Below are 17,728 nucleotides of genomic sequence, written 5' to 3' on the forward strand. Positions count from 1 at the left end.
TTTTTTTTTTTTTTGAGATAGTGTCTCGCTCTGTTGCCCAGGCTGGAGTGCAGTGGTGCAATCTCAGCTCACTGCAACCTACGCCTCCCGGGTTCAAACGATCCTCCTGCCTCGGCCTCCCGAGTAGCTGGGATTACAGGCACCTGCCACCACGCCCAGCTAATTTTTGTATTTTTTGTAGAGATGGAGTTTCACCATGTTGGCCAGACTGCCTCTGGTCTCGAACTCCTGACCTCAAGTGATCTGCCTGCCTAGGCCTCCCAAAGTGTTGGGATTACAGGCGTTACCACTGCCTCTGGCCATTTTCTTTTTTTTTTTTTTTGAGACGGAGTCTCGCTCTGTCGCCCAGATTGGAGTGCAGTGGCGCAATCTCAGCTCACTGCAAGCTCCGCCTCCCAGGTTCACGCCATTCTCCTGCCTCAGCCTCTCCGAGTAGCTGGGACTACAGGCGTCCGCCAACATGCCCGGCTAATTTTTTGTATTTTAGTAGAGAGGGGGTTTCACTGTGGTCTCGATCTCCTGACCTCGTGATCCGCCTGCCCTGGCCTCCCAAAGTGCTGGGATTACAAGCGTGAGCCACCGCGCCCGGCCACCTCTGGCCATTTTCTTACTTTTCTTTATTGTTTGACTGTGAATGTCTATGTCACAAGACAAGACGTTGCCTTGTTTTGAATTTATGACCACACATTTTCTTCTGTGGCTTGCTGTCCTTGTGCATATTTTTTGGACTTTTGCCTGTGTCGATGCTTGTGGCGGTAGTTATACATTCTCACTGCTGCATGGCCGTTTCTATTGTATCATCATACCACAATTTACTTAGCCATTCTCCTGTTGATGGTCATTTGGATTGTGTCCAGTCTTTGGCAATTACTAACAATGCTGCTGTATGTGACTCCTAATGCACACATCTATTTAATATATTTAAGAGGAAGTGCTGGGTCATGGAGTATGTGATTTTCAACTTTCCCAGCTAATGCCTGTTTTCTGAAATGCATCTGCTTCTAGACTGTCTCATTTGCAGTTCAACTTACTCAGTAGCACTAGGGTAGTCTCTCCTAACAGGTAATACCAATTGAACTCTCTTAGTTTCGTCAGGGTAAGAGTTTGGGGAAAAGGGAGGACAAAAATGGTTAGGTGTGGCCGAGTGCGGTAGCTCACGCCTGTAATCCCAGCACTTTGGGAGCCCAAGGTGGGCGGATCATAAGGTCAGGAGATCGAGACCATCCTGGCTAACATGATGAATCCCTGTCTCTACTAAAACTACAGAAAAATTAGCTGAGTGTAGTGGTGTGCGCCTGTAGTCCCAGTTACTTGGGAGGCTGAGGCAGGAGAATGGCGTGAACCCACGAGGCGGAGCTTACAGTGAGCTGAGATCACGCCACTGCACTCCAGCCTGGGTGACAGAGTGAGACTCCATATCAAAAAAAAAAAAAAAAAGGCCAGGCGAGGTGGCTCATGCTTGTAATCCCAGCACTTTGGGAGGCCAAGGCGGGTGGATCACGAGGTCAGGAGATCGAGACCACGATGAAACCCCGTCTCTACTAAAAATACAAAAAATTTGTCAGGCGTGGCGGCGGGCGCCTGTAGTCCCAGCTACTCGGAGAGGCTGAGGCAGGAGAATGGCGTGAACCCGGGAGGCAGAGCTTGCAGTGAGCCGAGATTGCGCCACTGCACTCCAGCCTGGGAGACAGAGCAAGACTCCGTCTCAAAAAAAAAAAAAAAAAAAAAAGGTCAGGTATGGTGGCTCACACACTAGCACTCTGGGAGGGAGGCTAAGGAAGGAGGATCACCTGAGTCCAGGAATTAGAGGCTGTAGTGAGCTATGATCATACCCCTGTATGCCAGCCTGGGCAAGAGACTGAGTCCCTATCTCAAAAAAAAAAAAAGAGGAGAAGAAAAATGGTGTATAGAGACCCCCAATGGGAGTAAGCCCAAGGTTTATTGGCTACTGTGATAGTCAGTTAAAATTATTTTTTTCTGGCTGGGTGCGGTGGCTTATGCCTGTAATCCTGCACTTTAGGAGGCTGAGGTGGGCAGATCACCTAAGGTCAAGAGTTTGAGACAAGCCTGACCAACATTGCAAAATCCTGTCTCTACAAAAATACAAAAATTAGCCAGGCGTGGTGGCAGGCGCCTGTAATCCCAGCTACTAGGGAGACTGAGGCAGGAGAATCACTTGACCTAGGAGGCAAAGATTGCAGTAAGCCAAGGTCACGCCACTGCACTTCAGCCTGGGTTACAGAGCAAGACTCCATCTCAAAAAAACAAAAACAAACAAAACAAAACCCCAAAATAAAAAAATTATTTTTTTCTGTGAGTAACAGAAATCCCCAAATAACAGCAGATTAAACAAAATAGAAATACATTTCCCTCCCACATAAATGAAGATCTGAAGTCAGCTATCCAGACTGACAGTGCTCCACGAGGTAGCTTCCTTTGCTCTTGTTCCACTGTCTCTGCAAATGGCTTGAGCTGCTTGAGCTCCAGCCATCACATCTATATCCTAGCCAACAAGAAGTAGGAAAGACAAAAAGAAATTTTTGTCCCTTTCCTTTGAATACACTTTCAGAAAGTCACACAGGCACTGCATATATTCCAGTGGCCAGAGCTTAATCTCACAGAAAGAAAGATCTGCAAGTGATACTGGGAAATGTAGTCCTTGTTCTTGGTGGCTGTGTGCCCAGCTAAAAGCTGGGAGTTTCATGATTAAGGAAGAAGGGAGAATGGATTTGCAGGACAATGAACAATCTCTGCTATGGATATCCTTGCTCAGGAAAGCACTTCTGGGTAGGTCTGCCTAATGCCCTCACCACACACACTTACAGATACATATCTCACAAGTCGAAATGGAGAGTAAAATAGGTATTTAGCAATGCCACGTCTTTATTTATTTTATTTTATGTTATTTTATTTTTTGAGACAGAGTTTTGCTCTTGTTGCCCAGGCTGGAGTGTAATGGCGCGTTCTCCGCTCATTGCAACCTCTGCTTCCCAGTTCAAGCAATTCTCCTGCTTCAGCCTCCCAAGTAGCTGGAATTACAGGCATGTGTCACCATGCCCAGATAATTTTGTATTTTTGGTAGAGACAGGGTTTCACCAGGTTGGCCAGGCTGGTCTCAAACTCCTGACCTCAGGTGATCCGCCCACCTCAGCCTCCCAAAATGCTAGGATTACAGGCGTGAGCCACCTTGCCTGTCAATGCCGTGTTTTTAAATATTACTAGATATACTCTCTGTTCATCTAGGAAACTGTGGTGCCCATATGGTGAGTATAATTAGTTATTTTAGGCAAATATTCTGCTGGATCATATGGCAACTTTTTTTTTTTTTTTTTTTTGAGATGGAGTCTTACTCTGTTGCCCAGGGTGGAGTGAAGTGGTGCCATCTCGGTTCACTGCAACCTCCTCCTCCTGGGTTCAAGCAATTCACCTGCATCAGCCTCCTGAGTAGCTGGGACTACAGGCACTCACTACTATACTTGGCTAATTTTTTTTGTTTTGTTTTGTTTTGTTTTGAGAAGGAGTCTCGCTCTTTCACCCAGGCTGGAGTGCAGTGGTGCGATCTCAGCTCACTGCAGGCTCCACCCCCTGGGGTTCACGCCATTCTCCTGCCTCAGCCTCCCGCGTAGCTGGGACTACAGGCGCCTGCCACCTTGCCTGGCTAATTTTTTGTATTTTTAGTAGAGACAGGGTTTCACCGTGTTAGCCAGGATGGTCTCGATCTCCTGACCTCGTGATCCACCCGCCTCGGCCTCCCAAAGTGCTGGGATTACAGGCATGAGCCACCATGCCCGGCGCTAATTTTTGTATTTTTAGTAGAGACGGGGTTTCACCATGTTGGCCAGGCTGGTCTTGAACTCCTGACCTCAGGTGATCCACCAGCCTCGGCCTCCCAAAGTGCTGGGATTACAGGTGTGAGCCACTGTGCCCGGCCTGGATCATATAGTAATTTTATGTTTTATTTATTTACGAGACAAGGTCTCACTCTGTCATCCAGGCTGGAGTGCAGTGATGTGATCATAGTTCACTGCAACCTTGAACTCCTGGGCTCAAGGTATCCTTCTACCTCTGCCTCCCAAAGCGCTGAGATTACAGGCGTGAGCCACCACATTCAGCTTATGCTGAATTTTTTTTTTTTTTTTGAGACAGGGTCTTGCTCTGTTATCCAGGCTGGAGTGCAGTGGTGTGATCACAGCTCACTGCAGCCTCAACCTGGCTCAAGCGATCCTCCTGCCTCAGTTTCTCAAGTAGCTGGCACCACAGGTGCACACCACCATCCCCAGCTAATTAAATTTTTTTTTGTAGAGATGGGGACCTCTCTGTGTTGCCCAAGCTGGTCTTGAACTCCTTACCTCAAGTGATCCTCTTGCTTTGGCCTCCCAAAGTGCTGAGACTATAGGTGTGAGCCACCATGCCTGGTCTATGCTTAATTTTCTGAGGGACTGCCATACTGTTTTCCACAGCAGATGCGTGATTGTACATTTCCACCCAGAGTGCACAAAAATTTCAGTTTCTCGGCCGGGCGCAATGGCTCACGCCTGTAATCCCAACACTTTGGGAGGCTGAGGCGGGCAGATCACGAGGTCAGGAGATCGAGACCATCCTGGCTAACACAGTGAAACCCCGTCTGTACTAAAAATACAAAAAAATTAGCTGGGCGTGGTGGTGGGCACCTGTAGTCCCAGCTACTCGGGCGGCTGAGGCAGGAGAATGGCATGAACCCGGGAGGCAGAGCTTGCAGTGAGCCGAGATCACGCCACTGCACTCCAGCCTGAGTGACAAAGCGAGACTCTGTCTCAAAAAAAAAAAAATTTCAGTTTCTCCATATCCTTGCTAAGGCTGGTTATTTTCTGGTTTTTATTTATGTTTAAAATATGTATTTATTTACTTACAGAGACAGAGTCTTGCTCTGTTGCCCAGGCTGGAGTGCAGTGCAGTGGCATGATCATAGCTTACTACAAGATTGAACTCCTGGGCTCAAGGATCTTACTATCTCAGCCTCCCCAGTAGCTGGGACTATAGGCATGTGTGACCATGCCTGGCTAATTTTTAAATTTTATGTAGAGACAGGTTCTGGCTATGTTGTCCAGGCTGGTCTCCAACTCCTGGCCTCAAATGACCCTCCCAGTGTGGTCTCCCAAAGTGCTGAGATTACAGGTGCGAGCCACTGTGCCCAGCCTATTTTTAAATATATTTTTATTTTTCATTGTAACCATCTTTTTTTTTTTTTTTTTTTTTTTGAGACAGGGCCTCATTTTGTCCCGCAGGCTGGAATGCAGTGGCACAATCTCGGCTCACTACAGCCTCTACCTCCCGATTCAAGCAACCCTCCTGCCTCAGTGCCCCCAAGTAGCTGGGACTACAGGTGCATGGCACCACGCCTGCCTAATTTTAAATATTTTTTTTTGTAGAGGCGGGGTTTAGCCATGTTGCCCACGCTGGTCTTGAACTCCTGAGCTCAAGCGATCCTCCCGCCTTGGCCTCCCAAATTGCTGGGATTACAGGCATGAGCCACCGCGCCCAGCCAGATAGTAGCCATCTTAATGGAGTGAGATGGCTTACTTTTAAAAATTATTTCTAAACTGAACCCAGACCCTGGCATATTAGAGGTGGTTACAGAGTGAACGTATTTGACGAACAGTCGAGGTAATTTTGTTTTCCAGGGTTTGTTCCATGAATAAACAATCTCTGAGAGGCTGGTATCTTGTCCAAGGTCAAGAACCTGAATTTGAATTGTCTGACTGAAAGGCAGCATGTTCTCTACGAAGCAGTGGTCCCGCCTACAGGCTTGCTTTCCCCTGCCAGGCCCCCAAAGCCCACCGCCCTCTGTCCTCGAGGTGAGCAGCTTCTTTCACGGGAGAGGCCGCTCCTGCAGTAGTCACCTCTCTACCTGGTTCCACCCTATGCAAGGCAAACAAACCCAGAAGAAAGAAACCCATTGCCATGCAAAATCCAGTGATCCCAAACACAACCAGCCCACCAGGGATGTTCTGGGAGTCTGGGCTGGGGACAGGAGCACAGCCAGCCCTAGCCAGCCCTCCCCCCACCACACTCAGTGCCTGGCGGGGCAGAGCGAGTCACATTTCAGCCTCACTCACAGGCCAGCTTGAAATGCAGCCCAGCCGCCACTGCCTCCTGAGAACTCCTCCGGATGCCTGAAGGCTTATGCGGGGCTGAGTCACTTCCTCACCTTAATTCTCCCCTAATACCTTCCCTTTCTCTGCCGCTTTACTCCTGGCACCACTGTCTGGGTGTGGAATGTCTGGGGAAGCTGTGCAGGTGGGTTGGCTGAGCTGTCTGCCCAGATACCACAAACATGGCTGGGGAGAGAGGATGCAGGGGTAAAAGTAAAGACAGATTTGTCTGCTGGCTCTTAAATGCGTCCTAAACCCCTCAGTCAGTTTGATCTTCGCAAACATGAGCACAGGTCAGTATCTCTAAGCTTGAGTCCTGAGGGGCTGGTGGAGGATGGAGCAGAGAATGGATGAAGAGGAACAGGAAGTGAGGAGAGAGTGATGGCTGCTTTGGCTTTTAGAAACTTCCATCCCACATTACTTTCCCTAAGGAAGCTCCCACCTCCCATCCCTGGGAGAACAGACTGCATCCTGGAAGGTCAAGTTCCAGGTCATGTTAAATATGATGGTTTCCTGGATGAGTCTAAGGACGTATCATTAATATCTTCGGCCTATTTCCGGAAGTCCTGCTGTTCCTCTTACCTACATATATGCTCTCCTTCCCTGTGTACAACTTAACTTTCTTTTTCAGGTTTCGGATGCTTTGTCTGTACATTGCTTTGTGTGTTTGCTTGCCTCAGCTTGTATGTTTGGAGATAGAAATTGGGTCAAAGTTTTAATTTTTATTTAAGTTATTCATTTATATAGTTTAAAAAGTCAAAGGATGGTGCAAGACTTATGAAAAAGAGCCCTCTCCCTTCCCCTTAGCAGAGATAATCACCTTCAATTTTTTTTTTTTTTTTTGGAGACAGAGTGTCGCTCCATTGCCCAGGCTGGAGTGCAATGACGTGATCTCGGCTCACTGCAACTCCACCTCCCGGATTCAAGAGATTCTCCTCCTGCCTCAGCCTCCCGAGTAGCTGGGACTACAGGCGTATGCCACCATACCTGGCTAATTTTTGTATTTTTAGTAGAGATGGAGTTTCTCCATGTTGGCCAGGCTAGTCTTGAACTCCTGACCTCAAGTGATCCATCCACCTCGTCCTCCCAAAGTGCTGGGATTACAGGTGTGAGCCAGCATGCCTGGCCATCTTCAATTTTTATAGCTCATTCTTTTGGCATTTGTCTCCATTTCCCTCAATAATATTATTTTATTACTACATCATGATTTTTCAGTTTTAGGCATTATTTATTATCTTCCATACTCGAACAACTCATGAGCCCTTCCTGGCCTCCATCTTTCCACTATAGTCATACAATAATTTGGTTAGAGCAATAGCCAGTGTTTACATTAATACCACCATGTAAACACTATTACCATGTGATGGACTATGCACAATTTTTTATTTTCCCCAGAGCTAATAATTATCTCCACCCCCCCTTCATTTACTTAGTTTCCTATGTGTTTAATGCCAAGCTCTTTCTGTTGTTATAATCTTCCCTTAATACTTTCAGATGATATTCTATCAATTTTATTTTCTTGAAGAAATCTCTCTTAGACATGGCTGGGCATGGTGGCTCGTGCCTGTAATACCAGCACTTTGGGAGGACAACATGGGCAGATCGCCTGAGGTCAGGAGTTTGAGACCAGCCTGGCCAGCATGGTAAAACCCCATCTCTACTAAAAATACAAAAAATCATCTGGGCGTGGTGGCAGGTGCCTGTAATCCCAGCTACTCGGGAGGCTGAGGCAGGAGAATTGCTTGAACCCGGGAGGCAGAGAGAGATTGCAGTGAGCCGGGATCGCAACATTATACTCCAGCCTGGATGACAAGAGCAAAACTCCATCTCAAAAAAAAGAAAAGAAGAAATCTCTCTTAGACATTTCTGACCTTATCTGGTCTAGGCTGGTTGTCCTATAGGACTGCTGCATTGTTGTCATCTTGCAGTCTCTTTTTACCAACATCCTGGGGGATTCTTTTTATCTATCACATGTCAGATTCCTGTTTCCCCTTGTCTTTTTCTTGGTTTACTACCTTATCATCCAGGAGGCTCCTGAGTATATAAACATTTTTTTCTGAACCTTAAATGACTCAAATGTCTTTTTCTGTCTTCAACCTTGATTGATAGTTTGGTTCTGTAGTCCCAGCTACTCGGGAGGCTGAGGCAGGAGAATGGCGTGAACCAGGTGGGCAGAGCTTGCAGTGAGCCAAGATTGCGCCACTGCACTCCAGCCTGGGCGACAGAGCAAGACTCCATCTCAAAAAAAAAAAAAAAGATAGTTTGTCTTGGCCGGGCGCGGTGGCTCACGCCTGTAATCCCAGCACTTTGGGAGGCCGAGGCAGGCGGATCACGAGGTCAGGAGATCGAGACCATCCTGGCTAACACGGTGAAACCCCGTCTCTACTAAAAATACAAAAAAAAAATTAGCCGGGCGAGGTGGCGGGCACCTGTAGTCCCAGCTACGCGGGAGGCTGAGGCAGGAGAATGGCGTGAACCCCAGGGGGCAGAGCCTGCAGTGAGCCGAGATCATGCCACTGCACTCCAGCCTGGGTGAAAGAGCGAGACTCCGTCTCAAAAAAAAAAAAAAAAAGATAGTTTGGTTGGGTATACAATTTTAAGTTGAATGGCTGGGTTCCATGGCTCACACCTATAATCCCAGAACTTTGGGAGCAGAAGGTGGGTGGATCACTTGAGGTCAGGAGTTTGAGACTTGGTGAAACCCTGTCTCTACTAAAAATACAAAAAATTAGCCAGGTCTGGTGGCTCATGCCTATAATCCCAGCTACATGGGAGACTGAGGCAGGAGACTTGCTTGAAGTCAGAAGATGGAGGTTGCAGTGAGCTGAGATCGCGCCACTACACTCCAGCCTGGGCAACAGAGTGAGACTTTGTCTCAAAAAAAAAAAAAAAAAAAGAATTACATTGGAGATGATTTTCCTTTGGAAGTTTGAAAGCATTGCTTGCTTGTCTTCTAACTTCCAGTGCATCTATTGAGACATTCAAGCCACTCTAATTCCTGAACTGCTCCCCTTTCCCTTCGGAAACTTGCAGGATCTTCTCTTTGTCTTCGGTGTTCTGAATTATAATGATTTGTCTTGATGTTGGTCTCTTTTCATCCACTGGACCAAGAACATCTTGGGCCCTTTTAAACTGGAAATGTATGTCTCCGTTTTTGAAAATTTCCTTTGGGTATTTTATTTTATTTTATTGAGATGGAGTCTTGCTCTGTCACCCAGGCTGGAGTGCAGTGGTGCGATCTTGGCTTACTGCAACCTCCGCCTCCCAGGTTCAACCGATTCTCCTGCCTTAGCCTCCTGAGGAGCTGGGATTACAGGTGCCTGTCACCACACCTGGCTAATTTTTTGTATTTTTAGTACAGACGAGGTTTCACTATGTTGGCCAGGCTGGTCTCAAACTCCTGACCTTGTGATCCACCCACCTCGGCCTCCCAAACTGCTGGAATTACAGATGTGAGCCACTGTGCCCAGCCCGGGTGTTTCTTTGATCATTTCCTCCACTCCTTTTTCTCTGTTGTTTTCTTGTTTATTTTTTTAATGGAGTTCCTATTATTCAGAAAGTGGAATTCCTGTATTAGGCCTCTAATTTTCTTATCTATTCTCTCCTATTTTCTGTGACTATGCTTTTGTAAGATTTCCTCAATTTTATATTCCAATCCTTCTACTGAGTTTTTGATTTCTCACATTATACTTTTAAGTTTAAAGAGCTCCTTTTTGTCCTTTGAATGTTCCCCTAAACAAAAAAAACAATAGTGGCCAGGCATGGTGGCTCATACCTGTAATTCCAGCACTTTGGGAGGCTGAGGTGGAGGACTGAGATCAGGAGTTCAAAACCAGCCTGGGCAGCAAAGTGAGACCCCGTCTCTACAAAAAAAATAAAAAAAATTAGCTGAGTGTGATGGCATGTGCCTGTAGCCCCAGCTACATGGGAGGCTGAAGCAGGAGGGTTGCTTGATTCCAGGAGGTCAAGGCTGCAGTAAGCCATATTCGCACCACTGTACTCCAGTCTAGGTGACAGAGTGAGACGCTGTCTCAAAAACAAACAAAAACAACCAAAACCCCAACAGTATTGTGTTTTTGTCTCAGGTTTATATATTTGCATATGGAATATCTACATAAATTATGTTCTTGCTGGGCATAGTGGTTCGCACCTGCAGTGCCAGTTCCTGGGGACGCTGGGGCAGGAAGATCACTTGAGCCCGGGAGTTCTGGGCTGTAGCATGCTATGCCGATTGGGTACTAAGTTCGGCATCAATATGATGACCTCCCGGGAGCGAGGACCACCAGGTTGCCTAAGGAGGGGTGAACTGGCCCAGATCAGAAAAGGAGCAGGTTGGCAGTTTAAATTGCATTGCATTGAAGAAATAGGTGGTGGGATCTTGCTGGGTGTTTGATTAGCCCTTTCTCTGTCTTGCTTGTTTGAGCTTCAGCAGAATTCAAAACGACTGGCAATAAGGCTGGGAAGGACTCTGGAAAAAACAAGACAAAGGCGGTTTCCCACTTACAGAGAGCCGGCCTGCAGTTCCCAGTGGGACATATTCATCGACACCTGAGATCTAGGACGACCAGTCATAGGCATGTGGGTGCAACTGCCGCAGTGCATAGCATAGCCATCCCGGAGTAACTCACCATACAGCTACCTGCTCTGGCAGCAAAGGCATCAAAAGACTTCAAGGTAAAGCATATTACCCTTCGTCACTTGCAACTTGCTGTTTGTGGAGATGAAGAATTGGATTCTCTCATCAAGGCTACAATTGCTGGTGGTGGTGTCATTCCACACACTCACAGATCTCTGATGGGGAAGAAAGGACAACAGCAGGCTATCTAAAGGCTGCCTGGATTCTTTATTATCTCGAGACTCTAAGTACTCTACCAGCTGTCCAGCGTGGTGATTCCAGTGGGCTGTATCTCTGTGAAAAACACAATTTCATCGTTTTTTTTCTTTTTTTTTTAGACGGAGTTTTTCTCTTGTTGCCCAGGCTGGAGTGCAATGGCATGATCTTGGCTCACTGCAACCATCTCCCGGGTTGAAGTGATTCTCCTGGCTCAGCCTCCTAAGTATCTGGGTTTACAGGCGCCCGCCACCATGCCCGGCTAACTTTTGTATTTTTAGTAGAGATGGGTTTCATCATGTTGGCCAGGCTGGCCTCGAACTCCTGACCTCAGGTGATCTGCCTGCCTCAGCCTCCCAAAATGCTGGGATTACAGGCGTAAGCCACCGCCCCCAGAGGTGATACAAAATTACTTAGATACAATTTTGTCTTTTTGTAATTGTATCTAAGCAGGTTGGAAGTTTAATTAGCTTTCCAACCAACCAATTTCTGCATTCTAGTCTTAACCATACTGAAGTGTTACTATGGCTTCAAAAAAGCTATTGATTCCAAAGTAGTGGGTTTTGACTGAGTTTTTTAAAAACTGGATTTTTGGCTGGGCGCGGTGGCTCATGCTTGTAATCCCAGCACTTTGGGAGGCCCAGGCGGGCGGATCACGAGGTCAGGAGATCAAGACCACGGTGAAACCTGGTCTCTACTAAAAATACAAAAAAATTAGCCGGGCGTGTTAGCGGGCGCCTGTAGTCCCAGCTACTCGGAGAGGCTGAGGCAGGAGAATGGTGTGAACTCGGGAGGCGGAGCTTGCAGTGAGCCGAGATCGCGCCACTGCACTCCAGCCTGGGTGACAGAGCGAGACTCCGTCTCAAAAAAAACAAAACAAAACAAAAAAAACTGGATTTTAACAGCGATGCAGAAGTTATAGTAACAAACATTTGGTTTTGTACAGGCATTATTTCCACTCTGGTGCATAAGCTCAATACAGGTCATATCCCAAACTAAAAAAAAAAAAAAAAAGAAACGGAGCAGGTCAAAACTCCCATGCTGATCAGTTGATCAGTAGTGGGATTATGCCTATGAATAACCACTGCACTCCAGTCTGGACAACATAGCAAGACTCTGTCTCAGAAAGGGGGAAGAATATCCATATAAATATTATGTCTGTCTTTGACAGTATTGTGTTCTTGTTTCAGAAATGCATGTTTGTGTTTGTTTGTTTGTTTGTTTGAGACGGAGTCTCGCTCTGTTGCCCAGGCTGGAGTGCAGTGGTGTGATCTCTGCTCATTGCAACCTCCACCTCCCGGGTTCAAGAGCTTCTCCTGCCTTGGCCTCCCATGTAGCTGGGACTACAGGCGCCCGCCACCATGCCCAGCTAATTTTTGTATTTTTAGTAGAGGCAGGGTTTCACCATGTTGGCCAGGCTGGTCTCGAACTCCTGACCTCAAATGATCCACCCACCTCGGCCTTCCAAATTGCTGAGATCACAGGCGTGAGCCACCATGCCCTGCCTGATGCATATTTTTAAGATCTTGCTAAGAAATAATAATAATGATAGGGTTTTTGCCATATTTTTAAAAGTTCTCTTTTCCCTGCGTAAAATAGTTTTCTCCAAGTAGGTTTTTCCATTTATTTTCATCTCTGCCTTTCATGTTAGAGACTTTGGTCAGACGTCTGATGACTGTTGGTTATCTGAGTAGGGGCACTAAAAAGCTGATTGAAAAGTCTGAGCACATGGGGAGAACTTTTTGACTATGAACTTCATTGCAGGGTGATCTGGCTGAGCCATTCATTATTATCAGTATCTTTAGGTCTTTTTTTTTTTTTTTTTTTAGCTAGTCAGATTCTCCAAAATACACTCTTCCACTGATCGCCTGGAGTTACGAAGCCCTGGGAGCTCAGTGAATGAAGAAGGCTGGGGTTTCACACTACAGCTATAAATGTTTGCTTAATCCCCTGCTTGAAGTACAGATCCCTCTTACTAGCTGAGTCCAGCATCCTCTAGAGACCATGCAGTTTACTTTCTTCCAGGAATAAACTTTATTTATTTATTTATTTATTTAGAGACGGAATCTCGCTCTATCACCCAGGCTGGAGTACAGTGGAATGATCTCGGCTCACTGCAACTTCCGCCTCCCGGGTTCAAGAGATTCTGATTCTTGTGCTTCAGCCTCCTGAGTAGCTGGGACTACAGGCACATGCCACCGTGCCGCACTCATTTTAGTATTTTTTATAGAGATAGAGTTTCTCCATGTTAGCCAGGCTGGTCTCGAACTCCTGTTCTCAAGTGATCCGCCTGCCTCAGACTCCCAAAGTGCTGGGATTACAGGTGTGAGCCACCATGCCCAGCCATCTCCTGGGAATAAACTTTAGTCTCCCACCAATTTTCTGGATGGCAGGATATGGGGAGGGCATTTGGGGTATATAATTTTTTCTTGAATTTTCAAACAGTTCTCTTGTTCTTAAGCCCCACCTTCACCTCTAATTCTGGTGCCAATTCCTGAGCCTTTTGGAAATTCCACAGAATAAATCTTGTTGCTTTTAGCTTCTTCTCTTATTCAGTTTAGGACTCAACTCTCTTGGATTTGCTAAATTAGTTGCCACTCATTCATTTGTTTTCCAGCTTCCAAGAAGGCACAGTTGTCTCCATTCCCATTGCTAACTCATGGCCCACTCGCGTGTGTATGATCTTTCTAGGATCTCAAGTGAAAACCTCAGGTCTTTGCCAAGTCTCTCTACTCTGGCTGGGGCCAGACTCCAACTCTCCTAGCCCTGAAAAGCCTCTGAAACTTCAACTCAGTGTTTAGCTGCAGAGGCTATTCTCTACTCCATCTGCCAGTCTTGCCCTGTGTATGGGAGTTTAGGAGTCAGCGAAGCCTCAAGAAGGAGAATTTTAAAATAATCAACTTCTGGCTGGGCGTGGTGGCTCACGCCTGTAATCTCAGCACTTTGGAAGACTGAAGCAGGTGGATCAATTGAGGCCAGGAGTTTGAGACCAGCCTGACCAACATGGTGAAAACCCTGTCTCTACAAAAATACAAAAATTAGCCAGGCGTATTGGTCTGCGCCTGTAATCCCAGTTACTTGGGAGGCTGACGCAGGAGAATCACTTGAACCCAGGAGGCAGAGGTTGCAGTGAGCCGATAGTATGCCACTGCACTCCAGCCTGGGCGACAGAGTGAGATTCTGACTCAAAAAAATAAAATAATCAACTTTGGCTAGGTGTGGAAGCTCATGTTTGTAATCCCAGCACTTTGGGAGGCTGAAGATGGAGGATCATTTGAGCCCAGGAGTTTGGGACCAGCCTGGGCAACATAGTGAGACTGCATTTCTATTAAAAAATTAACAAATTAGCGGGGCTTGGTGATGCATACCTGTAGTCCCAGCTACCCAGGATGCGGAGGTGGGAGGATTGCATGAGTCTGGGAGGTCAAGGTTGCAGTGAGATGTGATCGCACCGCTATTTTCCAGCCTGGGCAATAGAGGGAGACCCCAACTCAATAAACAAAATAAAATACAATAACTTTATTGATTTAAAATACAGTACGTTGGGATTTAAGATGAGCAATGCCAATCTCATCGTGTTTTAGCCTATTGTAACTATCGCTGCCTTAGTAAAATTACTAGGAAATGGTCTAGGGCAATTTTTTTTTAATGTTCATTCAGAATGTTGGTGATGATGGGTGAGCTTGACAAAGGCATTCTTCAAAAATAAAAACCGACCAGGTGTGGTGGCTCACACCTGTAATCCCAGCACTTTGGGAGGTTGAGGCAGGAGGATCACTTGAGCCCAGGAATTTGAGACCAGTCTGGGCAACACTGGGAGACCCCATCTCCACAAAAATTAAAAAATTAGCTGGCCATGGTGGTTTGCACCTGTAGTCCCAGCTTCTCAGAAGGCTGAGGTGGGAGGATCCCTTGAGCCCCAGGGGACAAGGCTGCAGTGAGCTGTGATCGCTCCACTGTGCTCCAGCCTGGGTGACAGAGTGAAATCCTGTTTCAAAATAAATAAATACAAAATGCAATTAACATATTGATGTACTTACAATAAAACTCACTCAAGAGCACAGTTTAATGGCTTTTGATGAATGTAAATACATGTGTAACCATCACCACAATCAAAATATAGAATATTTTTATCCCTCAAAAAGCTTCCTTGTGTCCTCAAGAAGGATTTTTATGCAGAATTTTTGGGTTTCTGCTCTGTGTCTCCTTCCTCGCTCTGAAATCCCTGTTGCCTCAGCAGCCTTGCACTCTCATCTGTTTTCCCCAGCTGGTAACACTGCTAGTCTCTCCTTGGACACTGTTTCCCATAGTCAAGAAAATGTCTTCAGCGTGAAAGTGGGGGTGAACTCTCTTAGTGACCATAGCCCTGTACTGTCGATGTTGCATATCTGCAAAGAGTTGTTTACTATATTTTGTCCGGGCTTTATATTCATTCACAGCAGAGGCCAGGGAAAGATAAATATGATACCCACTACTCCATCAGACACCTCCATCAGACCTAGAACCAGAGGCCTTAAAATACCTTTTTTTTTTTTTGAAAGGGAGTTTTGCTCTGTCGATCACGCTGGAATGCAGTGGTGCAATCTTGACTCACTGAAACCTCCACCTCCCAGGTTCAAGCTATCCTCCTGCCTCAGCCTCCCGAGTAGCTAGGACTGCAGGTGCACGCCACCACACCCAGCTGATTTTTGTATTTTTTTTAGTAGAGACAGGGTTTCACCATGTTGACCAGGCTGGTTTCAAACTCCTGACCTCAAATGAAGTACCCAAAGTGCTGGGATTACAGGCATGAGCCACCTCGCCTGGCCTAAAATATATTTTTAAATACACATTTTTCACATTTTCTTGACATGCTGGCTAAAACAGGGAACATGCAGAAAACACATCACCAAAGTCTCTTCCTCATGGCAATCAGGAGAGCCCTTGTATTTGGAGCTCTCCTGGTGTCTTGAAGATAATCCAAAGCGAATGAATCCAGCGGGGCTGTATTCTGCCACTCACTCATTAGGTAGCCTCTGGCCACTCCTGGGGGGTGAGTGGTGGTGGGATGTTGTGATTGTCAAACCAACCACCTGGGAGGCCCTGTGGGGTGTGATTTTTATTTATTTATTTTTTGAGACCAAGTCTTGCTCTGTCACCCAGGCTAGAGTGCAGTGGCGCGATCTCGGCTCACTGCAACCTCCACTTCCCAAGTTCAAGCGATTCTCCTGCCTCGGCCTCCCAAGTAGCTGGGATTACAGGCGACCGCCACCATGCCCGGCTAATTTTTGTATTTTTAGTAGAGACAGGGTTTCACCATATTGGGCAGGCCGGTCTTGAACTCCTGACCTTGTGATCACCTGCCTCGGCCTCCCAAAGTGCTGGGATTACAGGCGTGAGCCACTACACCCAGCCAGGGTGTGATTTTAGAGTCAGATGGAGCAGGGTTTGCATTTTGGCTCTGACATTTACTGTGTGCCTGGGGAAAGTGATGGAATCACTCTGGGCTTGGTTTTCTTATTTACAAAACAGAAAGAGTGATACCAATCTTGGAGGATCATTAGAAAAGCTAATGATGTAGCATATCATATGCTCAGCTGAGTGCCTTCTAAGTAGCAACATCCAACACGTCGTGGCCACTGATAGCTCTATTTATGGACAGGAAGATGCTTTGTACCCTGTTAAGTAGTTCATAAACTTGGTGGTCAGCATCTTTTGGACAGCCCAGCATCTAAATCCCCCTTCCTCCACTGTGTGAAGGCCTCTCCTTGCTTCTTGTTCCCCAGGACAGGAATGATAAATATTCACTGTCCCCGTTCTTGCTCTGTGGTGGTCAGTGTGGCTCACTGGATGCTCCTGCTAAGGAAAATGGGAGAATGTTATTTGGGCAGTGGGGGCAGAGGCAGCACCGGATCCCTTGGCATGGAACCCAGTGTCCTAACCAGACCAGCTGGGATCCAGCTGGACTCTGCTGCCAGTAACCCTTGGTTTTTGCTCGTTTTCTCATCCTGGGTTTCCAGCCTTCCTGATGATTCTGTGAGCTGCCTGATATATTTCCAAAAACATGACAAAACAAAGCTTTTCCACTTCATTAACCAGATTTGGTTTCTATTTCTTGTTACCAGGAACTCTGATTAATACACTTGGCACCCAAAACAATGCAAGTTATTAAAAACAGGGCAATGAGGTCTGACACACCTGTGGGACTGAGAACGCTGAGTGAACACACTTTTTCTCCTGGTTGCTCTCTTAGCCTTAAGGACAGGCAACTCATGAAAAAAGAAAAATAGCCAAGAAAATTTGAACCTCAGGAGTAAACAAAGAAGTAAAAATTAAAATAGATAGGGCCAGACATGGTGGCTCATGTCTGTAATCCCAGCACTTTGGGAGGTTGAGGCGGGCAGATCACTTGAGCCCAAGAAGTCAACACCAGCCTGGGCAACATGGCAAAACCCGTCTCTACTAAAAATTCAAAAATTAGCCAGGCATGGTGGCACATGCCTGTAGTCCCAGCTACTCAGGAGGCTGAGGTGGGAGAATGGCTTGAGCCCCGGAGGTGGAGGAGGTGGTGAGCTGAGATTGCATTACTGCACTCCAGCCTGGGTGACAGAGCAAGGCCTTCTCTCAAAATAAATTAATAAATAAAGAAAATAAAATAGATAACATTTTCTCTTGTCAAATCGATAAATGCCCATGCATAGATATATATGTGTGCATATAATGAAGTGATAATAGCTGGTGTTGGCACGGGAGCAAGTGTCCCACAAGGCGACAGAAAGAGTGCACA

General features: G+C 46.5%; 1 pseudogene; it reads left to right on the forward strand.

The window, feature by feature from the left end:
• Positions 1-6,414: 6,414 nt before the first annotated feature.
• Positions 6,415-10,958, forward strand: LOC100583325 (annotated as a pseudogene).
• The last annotated feature ends 6,770 nt before the right edge of the window (positions 10,959-17,728 follow it).

This window comes from Nomascus leucogenys, chromosome 18, assembly GCF_006542625.1.
Source record: "Nomascus leucogenys isolate Asia chromosome 18, Asia_NLE_v1, whole genome shotgun sequence".
Taxonomy (NCBI): Eukaryota; Metazoa; Chordata; class Mammalia; order Primates; family Hylobatidae; genus Nomascus; species Nomascus leucogenys.